This window comes from Aegilops tauschii, chromosome 3 (genome assembly GCF_002575655.3).
Source record: "Aegilops tauschii subsp. strangulata cultivar AL8/78 chromosome 3, Aet v6.0, whole genome shotgun sequence".
NCBI classification, from domain to species: domain Eukaryota; kingdom Viridiplantae; phylum Streptophyta; class Magnoliopsida; order Poales; family Poaceae; genus Aegilops; species Aegilops tauschii.
In genome coordinates, this window is record NC_053037.3 from 564,698,514 (window position 1) to 564,711,638 (window position 13,125).

General features: G+C 44.8%; 1 long non-coding RNA gene across 1 annotated transcript; it reads left to right on the forward strand.

The window, feature by feature from the left end:
* The first annotated feature begins 933 nt into the window (after positions 1-933).
* LOC109777486 (uncharacterized) lies at positions 934-5,127 on the forward strand. Its single transcript, XR_002236358.4, has 5 exons — positions 934-1,263; positions 1,337-2,450; positions 3,440-3,646; positions 4,367-4,477; positions 4,767-5,127. It is a non-coding gene; the product is annotated as an uncharacterized lncRNA (long non-coding RNA).
* The last annotated feature ends 7,998 nt before the right edge of the window (positions 5,128-13,125 follow it).

The window sequence follows — 13,125 nt, forward strand, 5'->3', positions numbered from 1 at the left end:
GTGCAAAGAAAATGAAAACTCCCTTAGGCAACATTGTTTGGAATTCCAAGATGCACCCTTGTGCACAATATGAGATCATTTGAACAAACTATGCCATGAATGTGGCCATAAGATTGATCATTTGGCTTGAAAGCCATGAATCTTCACGCATGATAGCTCGTTTCTAAGAACACTTTTTAAAATAATTGTTGTATTACAAGTTTATTATTTTTTCTGGAAACTTGGTCACATATAATGACACAATGCGAAGGTTTTCCAATTTTTTGATTTTTTCGAAAACTTTTATGCCCGTTTCAAAATGCGGTCAAAACGGCGGGCTTGACCGTTCCTAGCTAGTGGTTGAATCTTGGAAAACTTTTGATGTTTCTCTGATTAAATAGATACTTATGTACCTAGAAATGATTTTTGGAAAAAATAAATAGCAAACTATGAGGCAGCTGCCGTTCAAATTTGACCCGCTTCCTGCTGAATCGGCGGGAATTTGTCTTTTTCACCAGAGGTGGATCAAAACTTTTGACACCCAACCATTTTGTCAATTGTGCATTAAATATGACCTAGTATTTTAAAAAATTGATTTGGTCCAATTTTGCAACAAATATATGGTAGGTCCTTCACAAAAAAAACTCATTTCGAGCAATCGAAAATTGGAAAAATGATTTAAAAGATCTCATTTCTCATAACTCTTTAAAAAATATTTGTCTTATTTCAATTTGTGATTATTCCTGAAAACTGAAGTCAAATTTGCTGACACAATGATAAGTTTTTTTTTCAATTTTTCAGGTCATAATAAAATAGCTAAGATGAGCATCTTAATTTTAGTCGATTACAACCAATTGAAATGGTCAAAATATCATACCTGTATACTGCGTTCTGATTGGTCCAGGGGCCTCTCACGTGGATCGTGGATTAATCACCGTCGGATGCTCTGGATCCAACGGCCCGCACGTCGCCCGTCTCACCCACGTCCCGCACTCCTCCTCTCGCACCCTTCTCTCCCACGCACTGACGCCCCTCCCTCCTCTCCCTCACTCTGATCTGATCTGAATCCACCGCCGCCCACCGTCACCCACCCCCACCGCCACCCACCGTCGCCCATCCCCTCCGCCGACGACCCTCACCATCGAGCCCACGCCCAGATCCGCGCTCTCTAGTACTCGCCCGCAACCCTCACCCGTGGCTAGGGTTTCGGCCGCCACCCCTAAATTCGTCGGGATCTGCCACATCCAGCGACAGCGAGGCCAGAGGTGGCCGGATCTGGCACCGGTAAGCCCCTCCCCTCCTTATTCGTGCACTATCTCCTCCTCACCTCACCTTGTCTTGTGTTCCATTTCGGCAGGTGGATGGGATGACGACGATGGCAGGAGGGGCGAACCTCCATGGGACGGGTCGCCACCATGGAGATGGAGCTCCTTCTCCCCTACCACGCAACCTCCCTCCCAGCGCCAATAGAGCACCGGCTACCATGACGCGACAGCGCTGTCGCAAGCCTCGCGGGGCTGTGCATCTCGTCGTCTGCCACGCCCTACCAGGAGCTACATCACCCACACGTCTCCTCTGAAGAAGGGGACGATGGCTTGTGCGTCGGCGTGGTTGGCTCCAGCTCCCCGCCGACCTATGACTCCACATGCGTCGCCGTCTTCGACCACAGGTCCATGTCCTCGATCTGCTTCCTTTGCTTCCCCTAGGTTTCCGCGTAGATCTGGCCGTTTGATTTGATGCGGATGCGAATTTGGTTCTCCATCGCTGTAGGTTTCCTGTGCGTACTCGCGTTCGAATTAGCATTGAATCCCTCAGTTTATGCAGTTTCGTTGTGGTTGATTGACACCCCTGTGAAGATAAAATTCAGGACCAACCGTTAGCTTTTTGTGAAGAAAAAGCTATTGGTAAAAAAATCGTAGGAAACCCCCAAAAGCCTCGCTCTGCTGTACATTATATTACTTGGGTTACTGCAACCCTGCCTGCCTGCTACTGTGTTAGTCTGCAACGCATACCAAGTTGATTTCAGTGCATTTTTTCCATAATTAGACTTATGAAGCTCAAACTGACCATATCAGCACTAGTCTCACATTTAGATTTAAAATGTTGACTGGAAATGTGTGTAGTCGGTATTTGTCTTGTAGCATGGCCAGATTCAGAGACTCAACTCGTTTCTTCTTTTGTTCCTACAAGACGATTCAACTTAACTTTAAAAAGTAACAGTAAATTTGGATACTGCCAGACACAAGAGAAGACTGTTACAATGATAGTATGTGCTACATTTGATCCCAGGTTGTACAACATATCTGTTACTGCAGGTCACCCATCCTCGAGGAGCAGAAGGAGGGACGCTCTGCTCCTCTTCTTCCTTGACCATCGGTACCACCATGTTCCCGGGCTTCCAAGGTGCGCCAGCACACCGCCGCCATGCCTCCTCTGCTCTCCGGGCTCGGACCAATCGCTCGCCCCTTAAGGTATGCACGTCTCCTGCTATTATCTCAACCCTGTGAGTGCCAACTTGCCTCTTGCCTGCCAAGAGTGTTGACTGAATTGCTTTTGATACATGTATGTGTGTGTTTGTGTGCAGCCCAAGCCTTATGTAGTGCACTTACTGGTTTACTAGTCCAGATTATGTGCACTTCCTGGTTAAAAATCTGCACTTATAATAGTCCAGGTTATGTGCACTTACTGGTTTAACCTCCTGTTAAAAATCTGATGCTATAATAGTGCAAATGTTAAAAATCGGCTGCTATAATAGTCCAGGTTATGTGCACTTACTGGTTAAAAATCTGCACTTATAGTTATGCTATTGCACTGTATACATGTGTAGTCAGTAACTAGTGCTACTACTTGAACTCAAAATTTCTTTTACAAAGAATAAAAAAGATGAGCATTTCTCTAGCCAATGTCTGCAGTAGTTGCTGTTGTGTAGTCATCAGCTGGACCTATGCATCTCATCAAAATTTGCAATGATGTTTGTTTCCTAAGAAACTAGCGAATTATAGAGGCCTGAGATTCTTCTGTTGTTGTACTTGTACATGTAGCAGTGTTCTTGGCACTGTGACCTAAAGCAATAAGTCGGCCAATTGCAGTCTTGGCATGCTCTATTGCTCTCCTAGTTGTTAACCTATGTGTAGTACGTAGGAATAGAGGTATGCTAAATCTGGCATTTTCAAGTATGTTGTGTTGCTGTGACTGCTCTTAGTTTAATAAGTCTGGCATAAGATGTATTTATTTAGACGAAGTATCCGCTTTCCCTGACATAATGATTTTTAGCTACTGCAGCATTTCTTGAAATGATTTTTATTCTAAGCATTTTTCTCATAGTCAATAAGCTAGTTCCTGAATCAAATTTGTTAATGAAATGTTTCTGTAGCATGCTATAGTTAATTAGTTGGCAAGTGTGATGTCCATTCGCTGGATTTCGTCGCCTGATTCCAGACGCCTCCTCTGTTTTTTGCAGGTCCGGCAGCACCGCCGCGTCGACGACGAAGGTGGTGACTGCGGCGGTGAGCGGCGCGAGTTGGTGGCTGCGGGACTCGGCGGCACGACTCTCGTCAGCGGCGACAAAGGCGGTTGTTAGGCGAGCCGAGCGTGCCTCCTCCCCGTCCCCAAAATCGCGTCCCTTTAACGCGTTCCATTTCGAACAGCCGGCGCATCAGCGTTGTCGGTCCGTTGCCTGATTCCGACTAATCCAGCTTCTTTTGGTCTAGCTGGGCATTATTTTGAGTTCATATATGTGCTTGTCACTCCATATGTTATAGTAATTCCCTCTGTTTCTTACATGTTCTTGTAGTTTGGTTGCTTTCCTGTTCATGCATGTTTGTACAGCAATATATAGTTTTGCTGTGAATCTGTCGTGCATGTATTGAAATGCAGGAAATGTTGAATACATGTTCACTCTCAGCTGGGATATTGAATTGTACATAGTTATGTGATTTATTCATGTCTGCTTCTTATCTTATTAAGTGATTATCTTTATGTCCTTGCTACCAGTAGGATGGTCAATAGCTTGTTTTGTAGTTCTCTACTTTATGCAAATAGCTTCCTGTAGCATTGTTCTACTATCTGTGTGATGCTGAACAATATGCTCTTAATCTGTTGCTATATTCTCACCAAATGCATAGTTTTTTTCTTAGACCTACTGTTAAACAAAATATTAACTTGTATCATTTTTTGTTAACAATAAGCATAGAATTCCTGACTCTTATGTTATATGATCAACTTACTCCTGCTTCAACAACTGTACTAATTCCTGACTGTTGTATGTAAGGAGTAAAATAGTTTACTTGAGTGATATCCACTGGTTCACTATCTTAAACACCTTTTTAGCATTGTGGGCTGCTAATAGTATTTTAGATTTACCATATCCTCTCTGGAGTGATGGCAGGAGCGCATGATAGACTACTAAATGGACAAGTATCTGCAACGTTCAGTGTCGAAGATGATGCTTACCAGATGTTCTACTACAGCACCATCCATATCATCGACATGAAGCTAGGTATCTACTCATCCTAAAATTGATGGCCTGAAGCTTGATGCATTTATAATGTGACACACATTAGGATATCTGAATAATTTTGACATGTTTGCTCTGTTATCTAGCAGCAGGTTGATACTTGTCATTTGCCCTTTCCAAATATATCTCAGTTTTGTTGTTATGAGAATGTTATATGCATGGTTTCTTATTAGATCTCAAATTCTACAGCTATGTTTCATTGTTAGGAGAATGTTATATGCAGGGCTACACTTGATTATGTTCCCTAACTTTTCTGATTTATAATCCGCAGATTTTGGCCTTCATTCGTCAAAAGTTGGTGTACAAGGAATTCCAGGAGAAGAATCTTTAAGTAAATAATTTATATAGATCAGGATCTTATGTTGTCGAGGTGGCTGCTGTTGTGACCAAAGATCAGCCTGGAGATGTGCATCATAGTTTTAGTTGATGTTGCCACTATGTTTTGTTGCATGTGTATTTGAGTGTATGTACACTTGATGGACCGTGTAGTCGTGTACGTGCTGTTTGAGTTTCATTTAGTGATTTCTGGATTTGATCATTTAATTCAGAAAATTATTTATTGTTTGCTGTTGAAATGTGTAAAATTGAAATCTTTGATTGAAAAAGATTGAATGTTCTATTGGATCGAATAATATTTGGGCTCTAAAAAGGCAATGGCCCAAACAATAGTGCACGGAATATTGTGCAATGATGCAAATATGATAAAAAAGGCTTAATGAAATGGACTGCGAAATAGATGAGGCCTTGAAATAAAAAGGCTAAATTACTGGGCCAGGCCCATGTAGCTAGCGAAAATTAATAGAAAAATGTAAAAAAGGCTGAATTAATGGGCTCAGCCCATATAAACACCCAATTGGACCGGGCTGATTCTAATTTTTGACCTTTTCAATTGGTCGCAATTTTGCCACATTAGATTGCCATGTCGGATCCGACGTGGCCTGGGCAGAGAGCTAGTGACCAAAACAGAAGGTCATGGAATCAACGACCTTTTGTTTTAGTTGTGGAATTCCACGACCTTCTCAGAGAGAAGGTCGTTAATTTCAGTTTACGACTGCCAGCTTTTGACCATCTGTTTTTGGTCAAAAAAGGTCGCAAATGAAAATCAATGACCTTTCAGGGACCAATAGTGAGGGTCACAAGTTGACATATCTCTTGTAGTGTTTACTTTTCCGTTGTTACTGTTAGAATCACTACAAAACCCAAAATACTTTTGTTACCGTTACCGTTACTATCATATTACTTTGCTAGTAAATACTTTGCTGCAGATACTAAGTTATCCAGGTGTGGTTGAATTGACAACTCAACTGCTAATACTTGAGAATATTCTTTGGCTCCCCTTGTGTCGAATCAATAAATTTGGGTTGAATACTCTACCCTCGAAAACTGTTGCGATCCCCTATACTTGTGGGTTATCAGTCCGCCCCTACGCCATATGGTGCCCCGCCTGCCTATCACTGGTGCGCGTCGGTCCTAAAAAAAGGTCTTTTACCCCTTTCCGCGACGGCCTTCGGAACTGTCGCCAAGTGAGTGTGTGCGATAGGGGGTCCTTCCCACACGACCTAGAAACCATCGAGGATATGGATCAATGATCCAGAGGCCTTCCAAGATGTAATCGTGTGCGATGCAGCACACACTAAATTCTTTCGCACGTGTGGTATCGGTGATTGAGCGTTTCTAATGACGCAGTGAAACCATACGGTCTGTCGTAACGAACCGTTTGGGAAACAGTATGTAAGGCACACGAGCCAACATATAAACTGTGTGTGATTTGTGCCCTATCGCACACGAGTTTTCTGCGTAACCCGTCTGCCATGCTAGACTCCATCGCACACGTTTTCCAACAATTACCGTCTGCGATAATGTTCTATCACAAACGGTTCAGGAGCCCCTTCGCACACATACAAGTGCTGCAGACTGTTTGTGATTTTTTAGGTATCACCGATGGATGCCGCAAGAGTGACGTGTGCTTTTCGTTTGGGATCCCACACGTTTCCTAAAAAAATATGACTGGGATTGTATTTTGCATTTGGCACGGTTTACTCCTAGTTCTCGTGTGCGATAACGCGATATCACAAACAGTTCCAGAGAACCTACGCACACGTAGTAGCGCTGCGAATTGTTTGCGATTTGCTGTATATCACCGACGGTTCCAATACGATTGACGTATGCTTTCCGATGTGGATCGCACACACTCATTTAGTTGAACCGTGTGCGGAGCAATTGCCAGGTTAAAACAAAAATATCCCATTTTGAATCGGCGCGCAAAAAATAAATTCGCCACAATATTCAATTGAATAAATAAACAAAAATATCCCATTTTGAATCGGCACGCAAAAAGCAAATTCGCCACAATATTCAATTGAACAAATAGTGTCCACAGGAAGAACATTCATCAGATTTTGCAACAATTGCAATTGAACATATGGTAGCTAAATTCCAATGATTTGTCCACACATATATGTATTACATAATTAATCATAGTGTACAAAATACGAAGACCTCATCAGATGGAAAATAATGGATCCATGCGTTATATGTTTAGCGGCTAACTCTTACAATGTTTCAGGAGAAACCATGCTGAAATCTTCATCATCACCAATGGGATTGATGTAGTGATCCAGGAAGAAGTCGCTAATAAATCTCCGAACCATCAGCAATTCACCAACCGGGAGCGGTTCAGGGGTCCTCGTTTTTAAGATGAGCTGCAGTATTTTTAAGATCAGAATGTGCCATATGAGTGGAGTAGAAGATATTAATTAAGATATACTTACTAGTACTAATTCGCGAGGATCGTCACTACTATCAGCAGATTTGCAGATGGAGATCATGTGTCTACAAACATAGTATCCACAAAGGTTGGTCCCTGCTTCTTGCTGAAGACACTGAAATTTTTTGTACAAAATTAGTCATGTATTTGTCCTGTTAGGAACAACCTAACCGGTGTTAGATGTATTATTTTTTTGGACAAAATAGAAAGAGGTTTATTTAGAAGCTTGAACATTTGACTAGCGTAAGTAAAGGTATTTGCAGACTGTTGGATAAATTTTACGAAAATAACGGATTTTGGTGTGTTACCGGAGAAACGATCTCGTGCTGCAGAGGTTGTTCTGTCTTGAACAGGTTCCCTTTTTTAGTTTCCCAAAATGCGAGCACACTTCAAATGATGATGAATTTTGACAACATCAATTATTGAACTAGATATGAATGCAAATTAATTTTAACATCATAGAATTCAATACCTATCCAAGAATTGCTGAAGATGTGTCAGATCCTAAGCGTTTGTTGACTCTCTGAGAGAATCGATGTAGTAAACTGTGTTCTTGTTTGGAACAATGAATACTAATATCCAGTGATTGCTACATATTAAGAAAGCCATGAACTTACGAATGATGTCGAAGTCTGAAAGACAATCAGTGTATGCGTGGTTGTTTACTTGACTTACCCTTCATGATATGGCGAGAGAAATGATTCTGCATGGGACGTATTTTCGAAGATACACACGACCGTGTTAATGGCCCAGTCCCGTCGGTCCTTTTCATGTAATGCCGTGCCATTTGCTAATGCAGAATCTATGAAATACACACTCTCACTTTGTCTTCTCTGTGCGTTCAATCCCCTGAGAGGAATAAAATGCAGTTAGTTGTTTATCATTTACAGCCTTGTATGGAGAAGTTGATCAGAGTTTGTTAAGTACTTACAAAATCACGCATAACAAGAGTGGCATCGAGCATGTTGAAGTTGAAGAAGAGATGTAAGTCCTCGAAACTCACAATGATGGAACCAGCATCGTGTCGGAAATGATCTCTGTTGTAGTGGACTAGCAAATGGTGATGACCTTCTAACATTTGATCCAAGCAATATTCATGTAACTCGCGGCAACTGGAGCTGCACTCATCAAAGTATTCGCCAACAAGAAATGGCTGACCATGGACGTAATTGCGTGCTTCAAGTACGTCTGCTTTTCGTTTAGCAAGCAACAATTCTACTTCTTCATCATCCATGGCGTCAGAAATAATATTACTCCCCGATTCGAACAAGCTGCTGTTAATTTGGTTCTTGGCGATGAGTACTTTAAGTAAGAGGCAATCGTTCTCTTTCCTCTTCACTTTTCCGTTGCGCTTCCTCGTGGTCGTGGGTGTAGCCTTTTTGGCCACTTCCTTCTTGGTACTTGAAGCATTTCTGGAAGAACGTCTGGTTGCCTGCACGGTAGACTGCCGAGCAGACGGTGAAGCTTGGACGGACTTCTTAGCAGACTGTTTATCCATGCCGGACCGCTGAGCTGGCGCTGCTGCAGTGACCGACTGTTGGGCTGTTGGAGCAGAGGCATCGGACTGCGGACCATGCGTTGAAGCTATGTCGGGTTTCCGCGCAGATGGTGCCAACTTGTCGGTGTGCTGAGGAGGCCGTGCCAACGCGTTGGTTTGCTGAGCAGGAAGTGCTGACGCATTGGTATGCTGATCACGCGCCTGCGGACCGACGGACTGATGAGCAGTCGGTTCTGGACCTACAGGCTTCTTAGCAGGCGGTTCCGAAGCATCAGACTGCTTAGCAGTCTGTTCCACCAGGTTCGTGTGCTGAGCATGTGCTGCAGCTGGGTCTCCCCCCGCTGCTTCAGCAGCCGGCAACTGAACCGGTGGTGCGTCATCAGCAGTTGTAGGCCTTGCCACTGGCTGCTTTGGGGCGGAGGATGACATGGTCTATACGCCACAAAGTCGGTCGGGCTGATCACAGGTTGATGCATCAGCCCGCGAGAGCTGCTCTGGCAAGGAGAGCGTCACCGGTTGAGGGGCGACAGTGGTTGCTCTTGGCGGGGCTTCAGGAATCTCATCGATGAACTCTATTTCCTTTCGTGGCCACTGGATGTGATGTAACAGTGTTTCTCCCAAGGTCCTTTGCTCATCGAAGTCTCCTAGGACATTCTTCAGGGCAAATTCATTGAATCCAGGCTTTACTTCAGTCACGTAGCACTTCACACAGCCCGACTTCAATGGCACATTGTCCAAGAAGACGCCATCTTCCAAGAAGGGTGGGCAAACCCAGGCTGTTGCACATTTTAATTTACCTTCATAATGTGTAAGCATGCCCTTCAGTCTGTCTTTCATTGCAGATAGATCAGATATAGCATCATCAGGAGCAGCTGCAGTCTCAGTGTCGCTAGGGTCAGCTGATGCACAACTACTCTTGTGCAGTGTTGTGGCACAATAAGCAGCATCATCCATGCCCGTCACCCTCCCATCTGCTGGCTATCTGTCAGTGTTAGAGTCTTCTGCATCATCATCATTGACTCCTCAACATCCTTTCGAACAGCCGGATAAACTCCTTCCTCAACTTTTCAAACAATGCATTATGCTTCATTTCACTCCTCGCTTTTTTCATGCTGAGCCTCTCTTCTTTGCTGAGTGTGAAAGCCCTCTTGTGCGGGACATTAATGCATATACCCCTTGCACGGCCAAGGGGCTCTTTTGTGTCCAGAGCAATGGACAGAACGTCACATGGCCCTGAGTTCCTGTAGAACCTTCCAGGGATCTTGGAAGCCTCTACCATCACTTCATACAGTTTGGCTTCACGTGTGTTTTCAAAGTAATAAGTTCCGTCATCACGCCTCTTTGCACGCGCCCGCAAGTAGTCTTTGGCTCGTTCGCCCTTGATTTCACTAAAGGCCGGACTCCCACCCGCCGCTACTGCTTCTTTGTCCTACTGTTCCCATATCAGTTTCATGCCGTAGTATCCTGCCACACCCATACGGTGGGGGTGTATGTTCTTCTTCTGAAGTTCCGATTGCTTGAAACTCTTCGCAGCAAACTCTGGAGTTGCCCTGACCCTTTTGAATTCTGCCCAGTCTACCTTTATAATTTGGGGTATGCGGGGATTGGGTCCTTTCCTTCACTCAAGTACTTCTTGTACAACACGTGCTTCCAGTTTCTCCAAGCATCCCTAGCCTTCTTCAGTGCCACTCAACTGGTATATACACAACTTGAGGAATTCCAGCTTCAATTGAAATCCAACTCGGCTAATATCCACAACGATAAATATTGCATTCATCAAAATGATACAATGAATACTAAACTATCCCCCGAAGAGCCATTTTAAGATCATGACACCAGTAATCACTGGACAAAAAAATGCAGAAGATAACTGAGAAAAAACTAAGGACCTACTATGGTGAAGTGGGTGATTAGAACTGATAAAAATTCAAGAGAGTTGTACCTTTGAAATCTGAATAAACATGTTCAAAATTGATTTGTTGCCTCCAATTTGGTACACAGGCAGCAGTTGAAACTCTGAAGAAGCAATAATGCAGTGCATGTAGCTACTGCACAGAGAAGGAAAAACGTGAGCAAATAGGGGATATACTGTGAAATAAATAAATACAACATGAAGTTGTCTTGTGTTTACGGTTTATACGTGGACTTGTCAATGACTGAAACCTACTGTCCGGGAACAACAACATCAGTCATCATTTCTGAACGTCTGCAAGAATCAATATACAATTAATAAACCAATCAGTCACAAATTGACAATGCATCCCAGGCAAAGAAATGGGCAATAATGCAGTGCATGTAGGAGTAGCTACTGCACAAAAAATATCATATATTGGTGTGCATAATTAATCAGAACTACCACATCGAAATAGTAGCTTACAACCATGTCCGTCGGCCATAGCGATGTCTAACGGAGATAATTGAATAAGAATGGTAGAGGCAAGCAGTACTGTAAAGATCCTTTCCTTTTCCTCTCCCGGCATACGCCATCCTGTTCGTCTCGCCGAGCTCCACACCAGAGCAAAGGGAGGAGGGATTGTCCTTGATGGCGCTGAAACGGTGTGGGGTGTGTGCCGAGGCTAGAGCTGGACGGATGGCGCCGATGTGGACGATTGGATATTGGTCGGGCGAAGCCAATTAGGGGCATCGGGGAGGCGTTGATGGTGCCGGTGAAGGGCTGCGGGCATGCGGCGGCGCCATCCAGGCGCGGCGTCGTGGGCTCGTGACGAAGTTGTAGCGAGGCCTTGGTGAGGCACAGCGGACGTGCAGCGGCGCCGTCCAGGCCTGTTTTCATGGACGAGCGAAGCGGACGTGGGGCGCGCCGCAGGAGTGCGGCGACGTCTTCCAGGAACGGCGTCGTGGCTGGGCGGATATGATGCAGGGCACCACGGAGGCGCTGCGGGTGTGCGCCAGCACCCGCTGAGGTGCGACATCAATCTCTATCTCGGTGTGTTGATGAGAGAGACTACACACCTCGGAGCTCGAGCGGCTACGAATAGGAGGAGACTACTTGATCCCTCACAATCTGCTGAAGACCTAGGGTTGTCCGAATCAGATGAAGATACATGGCCTGAATGAGCGCTGTCGCTGCTACTCGGCATCTACAGAGAACACATGCGAAACTCAGGAAAGGAGGATAAGCATAAAACTAACAACTTGGTATCAAGCTTTCTAAACATGCCATCCTAATTTAGAAAATGTACGGCTAATTTGTTAAGTTTCTGTGACTCGGGCGCCCGCGATCTGTAAATAGGCAATAACTTATTGGAACAAATACAACTTATATGTAGTAAGAAAGGTAGATAATGAACATATATACGCTCTCCGTTATTTTATAGCCAATTTGGGAACATACGGAACGAAATTGGAAGAAGGATTGCGAGGAAATATGCCTCACCGCGATGGAGAGCAGTAACTAACAGGCTTCTTAATGCAAACCCGGCCGGACCACAGGAGAGGCGAGGATTACTGCATCGATATGCTCGAGGGTGGCTAGCGAGCAAACGAAGACGGCGAGGCGCGGGCCGCCGCGTGTTGGGAATGGTAGTGGAGGTAGGCTTGACGACGAAGAGTGGGCACACGGCCGGGGTGAGCACGGCGGCGCCGGAGAGGGTTCTGCTGTGGATCTGGGGGAGGGGGGAGCTGGTGAAGGTGATTGGGTGGACTAGTTGAGTGAAACACGGGCGGACGGTGGGGGGTGTTGGCGGCCTAGGTGAAAAGTGTGAAAAATGTCCTCGGTCGCCGCGCGCGCGGAAAGTCCTATGCAAACGGTTGCCTCTAAGAGCTCGTGTGCACAAACAGAATAATTTCGTTTGAAATGAAGACATACTAATTTTGAAATGAAGACGTGAGTTCATCGTTTCTCATCTAAATTTTTCGCACGTAAACCAATCACAATTTTACCACGGGTTTGATTTGCTGGCGCATTTCAGGTCTCGTGTGCTATATGTAAGACATTTTTTGGCATTTACCGTGCATGTTTGCATATAAATCAATTCCTAACCGGACTGCATTTCCTGTCGAAAGGGATGAGGATTGCCGTTCGACCTGGGAGCATCCAACGGTGCAGACGTACGATCCGTGGGGTTTGGGTTCTGGCCAATCAGAACGCACGACTCAGATTGTGTGAAACGTGTGCTATTTGAAAACATTTTTTGGGACGAGCTATTTGAAAACATGTACATGTGTTGTCGAAAGGGATGAGGATCGCCGTTCGATCAAGGAGAATCCAACGGTGCAGACGTATGATCCGTGGGGTTTGGGTTCTAGCCAATCAGAACGCACGACTCAGATCACGCGCGTGGCAGAGGGGTGGGGGGTGCATCGGCCACAGTTTAGTGGACACTCGGCTTTCGCGAGTGAACCGTG